Source organism: Schistocerca nitens, chromosome 3 (assembly GCF_023898315.1).
Source record: "Schistocerca nitens isolate TAMUIC-IGC-003100 chromosome 3, iqSchNite1.1, whole genome shotgun sequence".
Classification (NCBI taxonomy): domain Eukaryota; kingdom Metazoa; phylum Arthropoda; class Insecta; order Orthoptera; family Acrididae; genus Schistocerca; species Schistocerca nitens.
Window position 1 is genome coordinate 776,046,120 of NC_064616.1, and position 19,479 is coordinate 776,065,598.

A 19,479-nucleotide genomic window follows, 5' to 3' on the forward strand; every position below is an offset into this window, starting at 1 on the left:
GCTTCTGTCACGTTGAACGATTCTCTTCAGTCGTCGTTGGTCCCGTTCTTGCAGGATCGGAGATTTGATGTTTTACCGGATTCCTGATATTCACGGTACACTCGTGAAATAGTCGCATGGAAAATCCCCACTTGATCGCTACCTCGTAGATGCTGTGTCCCATCGCTCATGCGCCGACTATAACACCACATTCAAATTCACTTAAATCTTGATAACCTGCCACTGTAGCAGCAGAAACCGATCTAACAACCGCGCCAGACACTTTGTCTTACATAGGCGTTGTCGACGGCAGCGCCGTATTCTGCCTGTTTATATATCTCTATATTTGATTATGCGTGCCTTTGGCGCTTCAGTGTATTTACACCAAGATATTTGGAATTGGGAGCGTTCTTGTGAGTGTATTTTTCAGTACCAAGGCCATCACTTCGTGCTGTAGTCATGTTTACTCTTTGTATGATCACGTATTGTATCTTTTCTTCATTAATTTTTAATTTCAGTGATAACATATTTCTTCTATTCGTCAAATCTCTGACAGAGTAACGATATCACCGGCAAACGTTAAAGTTTTTGATTCTCTTTCCATATTTCCTCTTCGTTTGCTATACTTCTCACTCAGTGTAGAGATTGAATAATATGTAGGATAAGCAGCAACCAGGTCTCACTCCTCCGTCAGTTACTGCCTCCCTGCAGTTATACAAAATGAACAAAGCAAAAAATTCTAGGCGGATCCCAAAGAAGAGTTTATGTAGAAATATGAAAGGCGGGATGGGAAGGCGTACTGCGAACGAGAGGTAAGCTGCGTAGCTGGTAACTTAAGGTTCAGGTTTCGCACACGGAGCGGAACGTGCGTGCGCTGTCTGGCCGACCGACCTCGGTTCAGACCATCCGCCGGCACCCAAGGTGATACTCGACGGTTCTCCTATTCTGGTCTCATCTGATGGTTATGATGCTGTATTTTTAAACCAGATGCTCTGTCCATTCTTCTTCCGTTCCACTGAATTATGCTCGAACTTCCTTCATCAGCTTAAAACGAAACCAACAAAAAGTCACGTGCACGGCAAACTGGAAAATTGTGTTGCCTGTATCCAAAAAGCTCTATCACATGTTACAGTACTACCAGAAGTCCGGATGGTCGTTCGTTGAGAGATATTGTAAAGCTGCATACCGCCCCCATCGTATCCTGCAGATACCGCCAAATCAACACGTATGCTTGATCGAGACATCTACCACACAGACGATGAAATAACTTTAGAGTAGCATCTAATGACATTAGTAATTCACTCTGTTAGATGGTTTGATAGAGCGGCTTATTTCACGCATATGCTGGACCTAAATTATTCAATAACAAAAGCAAAGTACAATAACAAATTGAAGATTGTTGCCGATACCAGTACGGTGTCGGTTTACATCCATCTAATGTGATGTTTGCCTCTGGCTGAAAACATTCTGAGCACTGTCAAATGACCGAAGATAGCGTGAAAGAATTCTTCCTTGAAGCAGCAGCACTTCTTTTTCTGAAGAATTTGCATGCCATGGCAGAGTTCGCTAAATTACGGGTACACTCACACACATTAGAGAATTTTTGTATTTTCATTCTGGAATTGGATTCTGTTCGTGTCATCGCAATCATCATGAAGCATCGAAACCCGTGTGTGCCATCATGTGAACTTTGTTCTATGTGAATCTGAAGTGCTTGTGAGCTGTGTTCCCGAGAATGAGATACGAAACCAGTCCGTTACTTCCCTAAACAATGCTGGGCCACTTTTCACTCAATTTTGAAAACCTGAACCCTTCAAAAAGAAAATCTTTGAAACATTGCAGTAATAGAACTAAGATACAGTTTCAATTAATTGCTATGTATTCATGATAAAATGATATATTATAGACATCTAAGTGAGTTGGGGATTCAGAACTCATAGTAAGGCCAGCCTTGTCTGGAATGCATGAAGAAATTTCCCAGTGAATTTTTATTTATTTTCCGAAAGATATTTTGACTATTACAGAATAAAGTTACAGAGGGATTCGGACAAATGCTAAACAAATTTTAAAGAAATTTTAGATAATTGGAAGGTACATTTGGATCATCCACTTCCTTCTCCGCCAGTAATTTGACAAGTACAAAATAGAAGTATTCTCGAATTCTAGTACATATCTCATTTTTTTCCTGTAAAATATCTGTTTCATGGCTTTAAGAGCTAGATCTGATACTTCCTGGGTTCTTCTAGCCTAGAGCACTTGGAGATTTTAATCTTGCTTATCTCCTGTATTACATTATTGTTAAAAATATACACATCTTCCTGAGCGTACATTGGCAACTCTTCTTCTCCACAGTCGTGTGAATATCTCTATAGTACTTAAAGTTTACAATTTTTGCAAATAGGTATTCATTAATTGGTTTTCAACTCCACAAATGGTTGTTCTGTTGCTAGGAGCACAACATCCTGGCCACCACAGTTAGAAGAAATAATACCATTCGTTTTAAACAGATCCACATGGGAATGAAAGCTTACAAGAAATAGTTTCATGTATCCATTAATATAGTAAACATTCTCGATTCCATTGATTTTGGACAGTACTCTGACATGTGACTAATTTCCATTGCTGTTTACTAAAAATGCAGATATTGTATATTCCCTAGTTGTACCCAGACTTCACCACACACTGTATCTAAAGCAATACGTATGTCTTGCTTGCACATCTGCAATAGCTACCTCTTTTTCCAAAAGAAGTTTATATTCTTCCTTTGTGGTAGCTGTTTTCGCCATATACTCCAGTTTTCATTTCTTGGCTTCGATGAGAGGTAAAATTAAATTCCCCGAATGCTCTTGGCTAGAATATTTGCAGGAAAGAACAGAAAAAATTGTTAAAGACGTATAGCAAACATCTTACAGGAAAAAATTACACATGTACTAGAATTCGAGACTATACCGTCTGTGTATTTGTCATATTATTGGTTGGAAAAAGAACTGAAAAACTCCACCACAGCTTTAAATTGTAAGTTAAACATTAAGCTGGATGTTACTAGAATTACACCAAACAAACATAGAGAAAGGATTGTCTCCTTGTGTAAATGCATATGCCGAAATTAATAAAGATTTTGTACGATAGTATTTGCTTCTCTTATTCGCTAACTTGTCAAAAAACCTAAGAAGTATTCTATTTACGATGATCTACGTGCATGTCTTTCGGAAGGACGACGCGCGATGTTGGGTGACCTTGGAAAGTAGCCGAAACCAGGCCGCTGAAAACATAGCGACCCCTTTTTTTTTTACCTATATGATGCACTTCCTAGCAGTCATGGTATGCTACTGCACTGTCTGAGGTTTGTACACCCTATTATATAGCAAATTGCGAGAGTTCACCGAACTGTTTTGTAAAGCTCGAAGCCAAGCACTTTCACTACAGTTCTGTTCCCACGACGCTTTATGTTGCGCTTTACAAGTTGCACATTAGGTGCAGAACTTTTCTATAATTCCTCTGTTTAAAAACTCACCGCGATTTCTTCATCATCACTGTCCTCCAAGATGAAAGTTCTCGGGTGTCTCCTCTGCTCTCTACACACAGTAAATATCTCAACTGAGCAGTTAGAAACGTAAGGCTTCCAAAACGCAGTTTTGAGTTTCGATATATGTACCGAATCACCTACTTCGAGCTTCTGCTCTCATGGATCCACCATCTTAAGGCGACTGTATGCTGTATTCAGAAGTCCATTTTCATGTACATCAATACGCTTCATCTTAATCGTACGATGTACAGTTCAATTATACTCCTCAATAATTTGTGGGAGAATATCTAGCCATGTGTATGAACCACAAAGATCAAATTGCATCCACATACGCCTTTTAATGGTTCTGTTCGGGTACTCTACAAAACTCGCTTTCATGTGGGAGAATATCGAATAGTGGTTTATTTCATAGCGCTCCATTACCGGCTTGAAATACTTATCGTAAGATTCATCTACGCGGATGGTCTGTAGGTTGTCAGGAGACCGATTCGTAACAGTCTGTAGCAGATGTTCAGGCACCTGTTTCACGTCCCTCACAGCCTTTGCCTCCACAGGAAGGACACAGGCGAATTTAGAATACATATCCACGCTCACTAAGATAAATTTGGACCCTTTATTAAATCGTGAGTATTCTTTCATTACTACGAGACTGGTCTTCCGTAAATCATCCAGACCACGTATTACGATACTTATGCACTGGAATGTTTTTCGAGCAGGACTGTGGAGTTGACAGAGTACCATCTCCATTATTATTCGATAAGGCATCTTTCTTGAAGCTCCGACATAACTGATATAATTTCGTTAAATGCGCTGCATTCTCTGGTATGATTTATACTGTCAGTAGCCGTAACCAGTCTACGATTTCGTTAGAATCGTTGTAATATATACACTGAAGAGCCAAAGGAACTGGTACACCTGCCTAATATCGTGTACGACCCCCGCGAGCACGCAAACGTGCCGCAACAAGACGTGGCATGGACTCGACTAATCTGCTGCAGGGAATGCATATCGTGAATCGTGCAGTGCTGTCTATAAACCTGTAAGAGTTCGAGGGGGTGGAGATCTCTTCTGAACACCACTTTACAAGGCATCCCATATATGCCGAAGAATGTTCATGTCTGGGGACCTTGGAGGCCAGCGGAAGTGCTCAAACTCAGAAGAGTGTTGCTGGAGCCACTCTGTAGCAATTCTGGACGTGTGGAGTGACGCATTGTCCCTCTGGAATAGCCCAAGTCCGTCGTAATGAACAATGGACATGAATGGATGCAGGTGATCAGACAGGATGCCTACGTAAGCGTCACCTGTCAGAGTCGCATCTAGACGTATCAGGGGTCCCATACCACTCCCACTGCACACGCTCCACACCATTACAGAGCTTCCACCAGCTTGAACAGTCCGCTGCTGACACGCAGGGTCCATGGATTCATGAGGCTGTCCCCATACTCGTACACGTCCATCCGCTCGATACAATTTGAAACGAGACTCGTCCGACCAGGCAACGTGTTTCCAGTAATCAACAGTCCAATGTCGGTGTTGACAGGTCCAGACGAGGTGTAAAGTTTTGTGTCGTGCAGTCATCAAAGGTACACGAGTGGGTCTTAGGCTCCGAAAGCCCATATTGATGATGTTTCGTTGAATGGTTCGCAAGCTGACACTTGTTGATGGCTCAGCACTGAAATCTGCATCAATTTGCGGAAGGGTTGCACTTCTGTCACATTGAACGATTCTCATCACTCATCGTTGGTCCCGTTCTTCCAGGATCTTTTTCCGACCGAAACGATGACGAATATGTGATGTTTTACTGGATTCCTGATGTTCACCGTACGTTCGTGAAATGTTCGTACGGGAAATTCCCCACTTCATCGCTACCTCGTAGATGCTGTGTCCCATCGCTCGTGCACTGACTATAACACCACGTCCAAACTCCCTTAAACTTTGATAACCTGCCATTGTAGTAGCAGTAACCGATCTAACAACTGCCCAAACACTTGTTGTCTTATATAGGCTTTGCCGACCGCAGCGCCGTATTCTGTCCGTTTTCACATCTCTGTATTTGAATACGCATACCTATACCAGTTTCTTTGGCGCTTCAATATATATACTCGAGAGGTTAAGAGCTCAGCTTTTTATATTGAATATCAACGCCATGGCCTTCGTTATGTTCACTGCTTAACACTGGTCTAATTATGTTAATGTATTTCCTAGTGTTTGCTGTTTCTAATTGACCACTCGAAATCTGTGTCCCAACGTGGATGGTGTCCATCGTTAAGCGTACTGTTATCTTTCCTAGCATATACAGTTTATCGAAACTGACCCATGGGTGGTATCTAATTCGCTAGCACTGTGACGGATGATGAAATCGGAGATCTTATATCCTACTTCTTCACCAACTTCCCTTCTTCTGCGGCCATCTGACGCTGCCACTGAGTGTGAAAGCTGTTTAACACCCTTTGTTAAGCGTCTAAATCTTTCTCAGAGATACTGTCAACGATCAAACTGTCCGAGTTTTAAGGTTCGCAGTTTGCGACAAATGGCTATCTGCGCCTCTATTACGTTGCCTTTTTGTTGACTTTCTGTAGCATACTGATCACACTTACAGGTAGTACGCATCTTATATAGTCTTATACACGGCTTTCTCAGCCTCGTCAGCCTTTCCATTTATTACACTGAGTAACTTCAGAAGGGTTTCATTCGTTTCTTCCCGACCTTTTCTTTCCGCATTATTTACAGGAGTTTTTTTTTATCTCTTCTAATGTTTTATGAACCCTTACAGTCATTGAAAGAGCCTCGTTGATCTTTGTGTTGCATCGTCTCGATATATGATTGTATTCTATCACTCAACTGCTGCATCTCAGATTCACCTTTCGTATCTGCTGCATTAATAATGCCTTCCAATTCCGTTAGCCTTGTGTTGATAGTTTTCTCACTTCACTGTAGCCTGTCATTCACCTTTCGCAGCTGCTACCTTGACGCCACTATCCAATCCCATGAATCTTGTTTTGTGTCGAATTTTCTGTCGACGTATGAACGTGTGTTTGGCTTATGGGTTGAGCACACAGCATCTGTGTGAATTTATCCATAGCCTACAATATACTGACAGGATTAGGTCTTTGTACACTGTCTTTTACGCAGAATCTCATCGAAGCTTCTCCTATATCGACTATCTTTCAATTTCTCCTTTTTATCAATAACTAGAAAAAAGTACTGCGAATTATTCCAGTGATCATCACAGGTGGTGATGAATTTATCGCATGACATGGCTGTACCTACATGTGCTTGGTAAATAAACTTTAAATTCAGATTTTCCTGTTTGAAAACTACTATTAGGCGCACATTACTACGAGCCAATTGCTACGGGAACCTTGAATCAGTCTGGCTCACATTAAATGTATTGACATAAAAATGGAGAGCAAACAAAAATATTTCATGATCTGATGCTGGTTGTCCACTGCGATGTCTTTAAAAATGAATATACTGTCCGGCTTCTCTTTTTCAGTTGGTAGTTTATCGCTGTTTTCACTAAGCATCTGATATGTTACCCACTCAATGCTGTGTAATAACTCCTGCAGTAGCTGGTATTTTGGCTGAAACAGGTTTTTGAAAAAATGAATACATACCTGAGCGACGCCCTTTCCACAATCCAAAAGCCTACAATTAAAGCAGGTATTTTTTTGGAAGTAATGAACTATTCTTCTTTTTCTTCCTCTTCTTCTTCCTCCTCCTCTTCCTCCTCTGGTTTCCAGCATCATCACTGCAGGTCCAGTCGGTTACCACAAAACTCTTGTGAAGGGAACATTTCGTCCACTTCACCATGACGACAACTATATGCCCACGATATTTTATAGCAAACGTACTTGTGTCTCCTAGACTTTTATAAACACTTAAACATTGCAAGGTATGTGAGCAGACTTAAATAAGAGCACAGTTCGGTACCTATATCTGACACATTTGGCTTATATATTTCCACCTCCATTTCGGCACAACATGAATCATACAAATGAGCGACAGTTTCTTCTGATGGACGCAGAATTTGGCGAGCAGAATCCAACAGCTTACTCCATAATGCCTCATAGAATCAGTATATGTGCGATTCCCACCTTAGTCAATAGTGTATGGCACACTTTATACAATAAACTGTTTACATTAGATACTTAAACTTCTGTTCTTGGAGATGTATGCACTCTCTGTTCCAGGGAAGTCTCCTGCTGTGAGAGTATGTTCCCACAGCATTGCTGACAGCGAGTGAACATTGCAGTGGAAGAATGCAGATATATGCACTGGCATGTCACATTGTCAGTATGATATATATAGGTACAAAAAGGGGATTTCTACACTTCCACCTACCTAGTTTCTACCACATTTCAAGGTCGTACAACTGACCACATCTAACACACATATATCATCGTAAATTGGAAAGTTTTAGGATTTTTGGCAGGGCAGCGAAAGTAGTAGGGCAAAGAGAGCATCAGCGCGTTTTGTTAGTGCGGGTTGCCTACATCAGGGGCAAGTATGCACTCAGAGGCAAATTTATTGTTCTCCTTTAATTGACAGGTCATTAACCAATTGTTCTCCTTTAATTGACAGTTCCTTAACCTATTGTTCCTTCACCCTTCCCACCCCTCAGAAAACTCTCAACACACCCCCTCGCCCTCGCTGCTATAGGTACACTTTCAGGTCTGAGTTATTCGAATAGCTCCCTCTCACTCATATCAATTTGATTAACTATTTAATTAAAGTCATCAATTAAACAACCCCTACCCCCCTAGTAACCCCACTCCCAGAAACTGACAGGCAAAAAACTCAGTTCATCGGTCATTTGGAGAGAATTGATTGCAGCATATGGAACATTGTTTAAACAATTTAGACAATGTGTAGAATATTATTTAATTATTTGTGGCAGTGTATGGAATATAGTTTATTTATTTAGTTACAGCATTTGTTCAGAAATCGATTGCAGTATATGGAATATTGTTTAAACAATTTAGATGATGTGAGGAATATTGTTTATTTAAACAATTTATGGGGTACAAGGCTGTGTATGGGCTATATGAAAATTGGTGGACCTTTGGTGGAGAGGAAGAATCCCATAACAGGAAATTAAAAGGTATATTGTTTATTTATAAAAAATTCAGTTTGTGGCAGCTGGATTTCCCTTGCTCATCATTCTCTGCTGTTTGGAAAGATGTAGGTCTTGTGAGAAGTAATTTCATGGGGCAAACATGTTGCATAACCTAATGTTTGGCACTGTACTCTGGGTGTCTTAACCTAATGTTCGGCCCTATGTCGGCACTTAACCTATTGTTCTGTTAAATGGTTTTCCATCTCACCCTTATTTCCTTAAACTATTGTACCGCCTTTGATACCAAATTAAGTAAGTAGTTATATCCTCCCACCATTTTCTGGTACACTTTTCGAATTTCACATGCTTTTGAACACCATTTCTGGTGCACTCTTCTTTGTCACTCATCCCCACTCTCCTTAAACTATTGTACAGCATTTTACATAAAAATTATGCAAATTAACCTAGTGTTCTGCACTTAACCTACTGTTCGGCACCATGTCACACTCCCCCCCACCTCACCTTAAGTATTGTACTGCTAACACCATATTAATACAAAGAATTATGCAAATTAATTAAATCGTTATCCCTCACACGTGTGGTGAAGTTTTGTTTTAATTCCCAGCATCCTATTGGTCAGTGAAATCGATGAAATATAATTTAAACACTGAATCGCTAGAAAAAAAACACATCCCGCCACCCGACGCCTGACACCTGATGCCGACACCGCGGACTCCGCACACACCCCCAGGAGTTCGGACACACTGGCGAACACCGTGAAGTGACGATGCAGCTGTCAGCACCTGAACCATGCATAGGTGTCTGTTTGGGGCTTGCAAGGATGAAGTGGTGGCGTCTCTTTCATACATTACAGCCAAGAAATACCTGTCGAAACATGTTTTCACCTAGGCACCATTCCCAGCACAATGATGCAAAGCTGCAGTGCGGGTCCAGCACCGAGAGAGATGTTTGCATAATGGATCACCCTCGCAGATGCAGCTAAAAGGTTGTCAATGTTACACTGATTTCACATGTCTACATAAATAACAGCCAAGTCACCCCTCTGGATGCACTATAGAAATCTGTTGCAATGCTTCCCACAATAGCACAGGGTGCATACCTCCTAGAAATCCTATCGGTTCCTATCGGTACAGCCCGTCCATCGCATCTCTTACTGAGTTTACCCTTCAAACTGCTGCTGCTACCAGTCTGGGAGCACCATCCACCATTGTTTTCTGCAGACGAGACTTTCAGTGGCAAAACTGTTTTGCACAGATCACCATATTGCACTCACAGTTAAACTCCACAAAAGTGATCTACAGATCATCAAAGACATACAAGACTCACAACAATATTGGGAACCAGGAACATATTTACCAGTGTAACTACAATTAAATATCACGATTGCTCCTGCAGTCCAACACAGATCGATGTACATCTAATGTCTCCTCTTGACGGCTGTGGTTCGGAACGAATCTCCTTATTTATAGCACACATAATTTTACACGTAAAAATCTCTCTGATACCCTCACGGTTATTGATATGCTGAATCTATATGTCCCTCACAATAGGACTCACACTCATTTTCTCTGGCCATGATACAATATAAGCCATAGTAACCTTACATTGCAATATATACACATTTTACACAAACAGATATATCTGTACAGTGCTCTAAGAAATTATTGCATGGCTACACTCACACTGACTATACTGACGTTTATAAGATCCTGTTGCTGAGCAGCGTACCTGTATAACACGTTGGAGCAGGAGTAGGATCATCGCGAGATGGATCTGTTGTTTCAGCCTGCAAAATTGAGGTTGCTACGAAAAAACAAAAGAGCCTGTTAGAGCATCATACAAAGACCTTGTTTGTTACATGTGCGAGAAACAGTCACTTAATGATACAGGCCTGTTTATATCCGATAACGTGTGTGCAGAAGCTGAATTTTTAAAAAGGAATACCATGTTATGTAGAGGCCTCCTATAGGGCTGAATGCAAAGAATGCTCTATTGTAAGCGTACAATAGACTTCTGTTTGTCTGTTTCAGTGCACCAGCTGTATGTAAGTGAATAATCACTATGAATCCATCGTCATTCAGTTATTCGACTTCAGGTGTGTGCAGGACGTCTGTGAATAAGTTATGAGGAGTGATACTCAATGTACTGTGTAAAGTATGGTCATGCTTTAGTTATTGCTATTATAGGGAGACAGTGACTGCATGACTCTGCTTGTGCAACAACAGAGCTGTAGCCACACATCAGAAAAATATTCTAGAGCTCTTACCTCCTTAATATGTTACAACAATTAACTTTCAGGTTTACGGATTTGCGGGAAAAGCGAATGGTACTGCTTACACCATGTTTGAGCGGGTGAAATCAAGAAATGTGTGTAATGTGCCCTCAGATATTTATATGAAACTGATAAAGAGTCCTCGTCACGTGAACGCTTTTGATTATTACATGTCCCCTACACAACTTGTACCATTTCTATGTAATATACACGCCTGGAAATTGAAATAAGAACACCGTGAATTCATTGTCCCAGGAAGGGGAAACTTTATTGACACATTCCTGGGGTCAGATACATCACATGATCACACTGACAGAACCACAGGCACATAGACACAGGCAACAGAGCATGCACAATGTCGGCACTAGTACAGTGTATATCCACCTTTCGCAGCAATGCAGGCTGCTATTCTCCCATGGAGACGATCGTAGAGATGCTGGATGTAGTCCTGTGGAACGGCTTGCCATGCCATTTCCACCTGGCGCCTCAGTTGGACCAGCGTTCGTGCTGGACGTGCAGACCGCGTGAGACGACGCTTCATCCAGTCCCAAACATGCTCAATGGGGGACAGATCCGGAGATCTTGCTGGCCAGGGTAGTTGACTTACACCTTCTAGAGCACGTTGGGTGGCACGGGATACATGCGGACGTGCATTGTCCTGTTGGAACAGCAAGTTCCCTTGCCGGTCTAGGAATGGTAGAACGATGGGTTCGATGACGGTTTGGATGTACCGTGCACTATTCAGTGTCCCCTCGACGATCACCAGTGGTGTACGGCCAGTGTAGGAGATCGCTCCCCACACCGTGATGCCGGGTGTTGGCCCTGTGTGCCTCGGTCGTATGCAGTCCTGATTGTGGCGGTCACCTGCACGGCGCCAAACAAGCATACGACCATCATTGGCACCAAGGCAGAAGCGACTCTCATCGCTGAAGACGACACGTCTCCATTCGTCCCTCCATTCACGCCTGTCGCGACACCACTGGAGGCGGGCTGCACGATGTTGGCGCGTGAGCGGAAGACGGCCTAACGGTGTGCGGGACCGTAGCCCAGCTTCATGGAGACGGTTGCGAATGGTCCTCGCCGATACCCCAGGAGCAACAGTGTCCCTAATTTGCTGGGAAGTGGCGGTGCGGTCCCCTACGGCACTGCGTAGGATCCTACGGTCGTGGCGTGCATCCGTGCGTCGCTGCGGTCCGGTCCCAGGTCGACGGGCACGTGCACCTTCCGCCGACCACTGGCGACAACATCGATGTACTGTGGAGACCTCACGCCCCACGTGTTGAGCAATTCGGCGGTACGTCCTCCCGGCCTCCCGCATGCCCACTATACGCCCTCGCTCAAAGTCCGTCAACTGCACATACGGTTCACGTCCACGCCGTCGCGGCATGCTACCAGTGTTAAAGACTGCGATGGAGCTCCGTATGCCACGGCAAACTGGCTGACACTGACGGCGGCGGTGCACAAATGCTGCGCAGCTAGCGCCATTCGACGGCCAACACCGCGGTTCCTGGTGTGTCCGCTGTGCCGTGCGTGTGATCATTGCTTGTACAGCCCTCTCGCAGTGTCCGGAGCAAGTATGGTGGGTCTGACACACCGGTGTCAATGTGTTCTTTTTTCCATTTCCAGGAGTGTAATTCTTGAGGTACAATTTAGTTTTTTGTCTTACAGTATAGTTTTCTTGAGATATAAATTGACTCTGCTATTCCAGTGCAGAAATACTTTTCACTTGACATATGGAATAATCGGGTCTACTGCTGGATGTTTGTGTCGCTCTGGCACAATATTTCGGCCACGTAACTCGTTGCCTTCTTCAGGTGCTACCTGAGTCTGCCGTGTTGGGTTGTTATAGGATGGGGCCCCTCCACGCCCACACCAACGTGGTGACCAAATCAAAAGTTCTACTGTCACCTCCGTAATCATGTTAGTTTTTCAATCAGGCGTCACAGGATGCGGGCTGTGATGTTATCCATGCATCTGGGTAAGATTACTCATTAACATGGTCCATCAGGAGATAGAAGTGGTCGAAAACGACTGAAGTGTAGCGGTTGTAAGGGCAGAGGAAAAAAAGTGCCAAGGCCAGCGCCAAGGGAAAAAAACCTCTGCGACAGTAGGACGGGTAGTAAGGGCAGTAGCGGCTTGCTAGCTGCGACAGAGCATGCAAGGTGAGGGAAGGTTAGCGTGAGGTATCGTACATCGTTACCTATGTGCTGCGTGGTCGTTAGCTTGGTCAGTCCGGGTGCTGCAGCTGGGCTCGCTTGTAGTCTCCTGGGCCGGCCGCAGTGGCTTCTTCCCTGTAACATAAGAGTCCGGCGCGGCAACGCATGCGTTGCTGTTAGGCCCTCTGCTGCGGCTTGTCGTCAGTGACTTGGTGCAGCTTCAAAAATGGTTCAAATGGCTCTGAGCACTATGGGACTCAACTGCTAAGGTCATTAGTCCCCTAGAACTTAGAACTAGTTAAACCTAACTAACCTAAGGACATCACAAACATCCATGCCCGAGGCAGGATTCGAACCTGCGACCGTAGCGGTCTTGCGGTTCCAGACTGCAGCGCCTTTAACCGCACGGCCACTTCGGCCGGGTGCAGCTTCATCAGGCAGGTGCAGAACGGCGGCGATCGGCTACCGTTCAGCGTCCTCCTCTACTGCACGGCGCAGGCCTTCTGCAGTGTAGCTTCGAGCAGCTCCGTTTGTTCAGAGAGCAGCGCCGCTTGAGCGTCGGAGAAATGCAGGCCGTTCGCTCGCGCTTGCGCGATGAGAACTGCCTTTTTGTCTTCTCGGTCCCTTGGAGGGGCCGCTGCCGCAGCGGTCGGCGTCGCCACCGGTTCCGCTGGGGCGGCGGTTTTCTTCTTTGCACCTTTCTCCTGCGGTGCTGCTGGGGCAACCGCTGGGATAGGCGCGCGAACGTCCTTGTGTGATGTCGCAGGAGTGTTCGCAGGTACGACTGCGCTGAGGCCTTGGGCGAAGACTGCTCGCAGTTGCCTCAAGGCCTCTTCCTTCTCTGCAGCCACGGCGGCTGCGAAGGCAGCCCTCTCCGCCACCATGACTGCTTTGAGGGCTGCTGTGGCCTCCTTCATGGCGGTGCCGAGTTCGAGGTCACGTTTCTTCACGGGAGAGCGAGCTGCGTCGTGGCTGCCCGTTTCCGAGCGGCCGTCCACGCCCCTGGCAGGTGGATCTGCTGCTGCGCCGTCCCTCAGCTGCGCCGGGCTGTTCTGCGCCCTACGCCGTTTCCGACGTCGTCTTCTCTTCTGCCGCTGCGTCGGTGCGGCCGCGGCCGCTTCGCCGCCCCCGGCACGGTTGCGGCTTGAGAAAGCTGCGCAACCGCGCCAACTGGCGACGTGCGGGCCGCCACACCGGACACAAGTCGGCAGAGCGTTGCTGCCGCGGTCGCAGGCGCGGCTGTCGTTCTCACCTGAGCACTCGACGCACCGCGCCGCGTTGCGGCAATACTTCGCAACATGGCCCTCGCCCTGGCACCTGAAGCACTGGGGCTGAGGGTCCATGGCGGTCGGGAGAGCCTCTGTCGTAACCGGAAAGCCCAGCAACTTCCACAAGTCGAAGATGTCGCTCCCGCCGTCGACCGTTTGCACGGTCACGGCATAGAGCGGCGCCCTCTTCCTGTTGGTCCGGTTGTGCAACCTTGCGGTTGCATTACCAAACCCGGCTCGCAGCAGCCCTTCCCGGACCGCTGCCTCATCACAGCACCAAGGTAACCCCCTGAGGAGTGCCTCGGTCGTCTTCATCCTTCCTATGGAAGGTGCCTTCTCACGCGCCGGCGGCGCGTCGACGATGTGGTCGGCCACTGCGACCTCCATCGCCCTGTGGTCGGCCACGTTTGCAGCTCGAACGCAGATCAGCGAGTCTGTATCGACAGACTCGTAGACCACCTCGTTCCGAGCGCAATTCGTCACGGTGTCGAACAGCGCTGTCCACCCGCCTTTGCACTTGACGTACAAAGGGGGGACAGGCCGCGACTCGTCTTCTCGGGAGTTCCTTGCACGGTCGGCAGACTCAGAGAGTCGCACAATCGAAGGACCCTTCGTAGTGGCAGGTTTCCTCTGCGCACCCTTCTTTCCCATGCTGCGAGGCGCGGAACACGACAATTTGCACGCGTTGTGACAACAACGCACGACAATTTGCTCTCCGCGGCGCCCACAGCACAGAAAACCTCTTCACGAGCTCTCAACGGCCGAGTAAGCGAAACGCGCAACGGCAGCGATGCGCTCGCCTCGCCAGCTCAGGCCGCTCTACGCTGCCGTTTTGGAGGGTCTTGTCCAGTATTTATGCCCAGAGGGCGCTGGGTGCTCTCTTGGCCGTCCACGCCCGCCTGGCGCTGCTTGTAATGTGTTGTCTCTTCCCCGGTGTTCCCTCAGACGTCCGCGCCTGACTTGGGCGCCATCTGTGGCAGCTCTCTGAGGCCTGTCCTGTTGTCGGGCGTTCCGTTCGCGGTCCGCGCCCGCCAGGTGCTGCTCCTGACGTGTTTACCCCTCCCTGGTGCTCCCACGGACGTCCGCGCCCGGCTCGTCCACCATCTGTGGTCGTGGCAGTTGTCTGGGGCCGGACCCGCATGTGGCGTTCCGTTCATGGTTCGCGCCCGCTTGGCGCTGCTCCCAAGGTGTTGGCACTTCCCTGGTGCTCCGACGGACGTCCGCGCCCGCCTAGTCCACCATCTGCAGTTGTGGCAGCTGTCTGAGGCCCGTCTCGCGTCGGGGGCTCTGTTCGCGGTCCGCGCCCGCCTTGCGCTGATCCTGCGGTGTTGGCACTTCCCTGGTTCTCCGACGGTCGTCCGTGCTCGGCTCGTCCATCATCTGTGGTCGTGGCGGCTGTCAGAGGCCCGTCCTGCGTCGGGAGTTGCGTTCGCGGTCCGCACCCGCCTGGCGCTACTCCTGCAGTGTTACTACTTCTTGAGGAGTTTGTTGGTTCATTTCGTTGAGCCCTGATAAGCTCCAGAGCCGGACTCCACGCCGAGCTGAGCTGGTAACTGCTGTCTCGGTTTATTAGGTTGTCTGTGACCTTGATCTCGATGGCCTCCTTTATGACACTGTCCCAAAATCTTGGCATCTGTGTCACAATTTTGGTGTTGTTATAGACCATTGAGTGGCCGAGCTCCAGACAGTGCTCCGCTACGGCAGATTTTGTTGCCTGTCCGAGTCTGGAGTGCCTCTGGTGTTCTTTGCACCTGACGTCCACCGTCCTGGTTGGCTGGCCAATGTATGACTTTCCACACTGGCACAGGATGTTGTAAATGCCTTGTTTACGTAGCCCCAGGTCGTCCTTCACACTCCCTAGCATGGTCCCAATTTTGGAGGGTGGACAGAAGATACTCTTTATATCATATTTTGAAAGAATTCTGCTGATCTTTGCAGAAATAGGTCCTGCATATGGCAGGTATGCCACCTTCTTGACCTCCTCTTGTGTACCCTGTGACTGACTGGTAGTACGAAGTGCCCTTTGGATGTCTGTGGAGGATTATCCATTTCTGCTGAACACCAGCTGTAGATGTTCTATCTCTGTGGCCAGACTTTCCGTATCTGACAGAGCTCGAGCCCCGTGAACTAATGTTTTCAAGACTCCATTCTTCTGTGCCGGGTGGTGGCAGCTACTGGCTTGAAGGAATAAGTCAGTGTGGGTGGGCTTACGATACACACTGTGCCCCAAAGTGCCATCTGCCTTCCTCTTGACCAGGACATCCAGGAATGGGAGTTGTCCATCCTTCTCTAGCTCCATAGTAAATTTTATACTTGGGTGGCGTGAATTTAGATGTTCCAAAAAGTCATCTAGGTTCTCCCTACCATGGGGCCAAATGACAAAAGTGTCAACAACATACCTAAGAAAGCACTTGGGTTGGTAAGTGGCTGATGCAAGTGCCTCCTCTTCGTACCTTTCCATGAAAAGTTTGGCTACCACTGATGATAAAGGGCTACCCATTGCCACTCCTTCCGTTTGCTCATAAAATTGACCCCCATAAAGAAAATATGTTGAGGTCAGTACATGCTTGAACAGGTCGAGCAGGGCACCATCGAACTTCTCTGCAATGATATTGAGTGAATCGGTGAGTGGCACTCGTGTGAAGAGCGACACCACATCGAAACTGACAATGATGTCAGAGTCCACGACGTGTAGCTGCCTTAGCCGTTGTAGGAAGTCCTCCGAGTTCTGAATGTGGTGCGCACATTTGCCCACATATGGAGCCAATATCTTCTTCATGTATTGTGCAGTGAGGTATGTCGCTGCGCCGATGTTACTGACAATAGGTCGAAGAGGAACCCCATCCTTATGGACCTTGGGGAGTCCATAGAGTCTGGGTGGTACAGGTGCTTTGGGATAAAGCTTCTTGGTGACCTGTTCAGGTAGACCTGTCTCCTTCAGCAGCTTCCGGGTCTTCTTGTCCACCTTGTCAGTGGGATCACCATCTAGTGGTTTGTAAGCAGTGTCTTCCAGAAGTTGTTGCACCTTCCTATCATACTCCAACTTGTTTAAGATGACCGTGGATTTACCCTTATCAGCTGGCAGAACTACAATGCCGTCATCCTCCCGTAGCTGCCCGAGTGCCACCCTCTCCTGGCTCGAGATGTTGGATTTGGGGGGCTTCGTAATGGTGAGTGCCCTGCAGGTCTCCCTGCGGATCTCTTCAGACACGTTGGAAGGTAGCGTGTTGACGACTTGCTCAACCGAACTGATGAAGGCTGCAACAGGTACGCTTCTGGGAGTCACTGCAAAGTTGAGGCCCTTGCTGAGTGCTTTTGAGGTGGCCTCATCGAGCTGCTTGTCGCTCAGGTTGACCACTGTCCATGTGTCCCCATCCTGTTGTACCCTCTTGTTAAGACGCTCAAGCTTGGCCTGTTGACATGCTGTTGATTTCCTCATGGTGCATTCAGCCAAGGACCAGGAGGCACCATCAACCTGGTCCCAGTCTTCACGGGTCAGGGTGGCTGCTATGGAAAGGTGGAGATACAGCAAATCCCTGGACGTGACATATAGGTGGTGGGATGTAATTCCTGTCTTCGCCAGGTTCAAGCATCATGTTAACACCAGAATGGCGAACAGAATCAAACACCGAGCCAGCCTCGTGCTGGTAAGAGAAAGAGTGCGTGACATGCGCCACCGCCTGGGGCACAGTGTGTATCGTAAGCCCACCCACACTGACTTATACCTTCAAGCCAGTAGCTGCCACCACCCGGCACAGAAGAATGGAGTCTTGAAAACATTAGTTCACAGGGCTCGAGCTCTGTCAGACACGGAAAGTCTGGCCACAGAGATAGAACATCTACAGCTGGTGTTCAGCAGAAATGGATAATCCTCCACAGACATCCAAAGGGCACTTCGTACTACCAGTCAATCACAGGGTACACAAGAGGAGGCGAAGAAGGTGGCACACCTGCCATATGCAGGACCTATTTCTGCAAAGATCAGCAGAATTCTTTCAAAATATGATATAAAGAGTATCTTCTGTCCACCCTCCAAAATTGGGACCATGCTAGGGAGTGTGAAGGACGACCTGGGGCTACGTAAACAAGGCATTTACAACATCCTGTGCCAGTGTGGAAAGTCATACATTGGCCAGCCAACCAGGACGGTGGACGTCAGGTGCAAAGAACACCAGAGGCACACCAGACTCGGACAGGCAACAAAATCTGCCGTAGCGGAGCACTGTCTGGAGCTCGGCCACTCAATGGTCTATAACAACACCAAAATTGTGACACAGACGCCAAGATTTTGGGACAGTGTCATAAAGGTGGCCATCGAGATCAAGGTCACAGACAACCTAATAAACCGAGACAGCAGTTACCAGCTCAGCTCGGCGTGGAGTCCGGCTCTGGAGCTTATCAGGGCTCAACGAAATGAACAAACAAACTCCTCTAGAAGTAGTAACACTGCAGGAGTAGCGCCAGGCGGATGCGGACTGCGAACGCAACTCCCGACGCAGGACGGGCCTCTGACAGCCGCCATGACCGCAGATGATGGACGAGCCGAGCACGGACGACCGTCGGAGCACCAGGGAAGTGCCAACACCGCAGGATCAGCGCCAGGCGGGCGCGGACCGCGAATGGAGCGCCCAACAAAGGACACGCCTCAGAGAGCTGCCACAGATGGAGACCAAGTCGGGCGCGGACGTCCGAGGGAGCACCGGGGAAGAAACAACACCTTACAAGAAGAGCCAGGCGGGCGTGGACCGCGAACAGAGCCCCCAACGTGAGACGGGCCTCAGACAACTGCCACGACCACAGATGGTGGACGAGCCGGGCGCGGACTTCCGTGGGAGCACCAGGGAGGGGTAAAAACGTCAGGAGCAGCACCTGGCGGGCGCTGACCGCGAACGGAACGCCTGACACAGGACAGGCCTCAGAGAGCTGCCACAGATGGCGCCCAAGACGGGCGCGGACGTCTGAGGGAACACCGGGGAAGAGACAACACATTACAAGCAGCGTCAGGAGGGCGCTGACAGAAAAGAGAGCACCCAGCGCCATCTGGGCATAAATACCGGACAAGATCCTTCAACACGGCAGTCTCAGGTAGCACCTGAAGAAGGCACCGAGTTACGTGGGCGAAATATTGTGCCAGAGCTACACAAACATCCGGCAATAGACCCGATTATTCGATATGTCAAGATCTCGCCGGGAAAGCC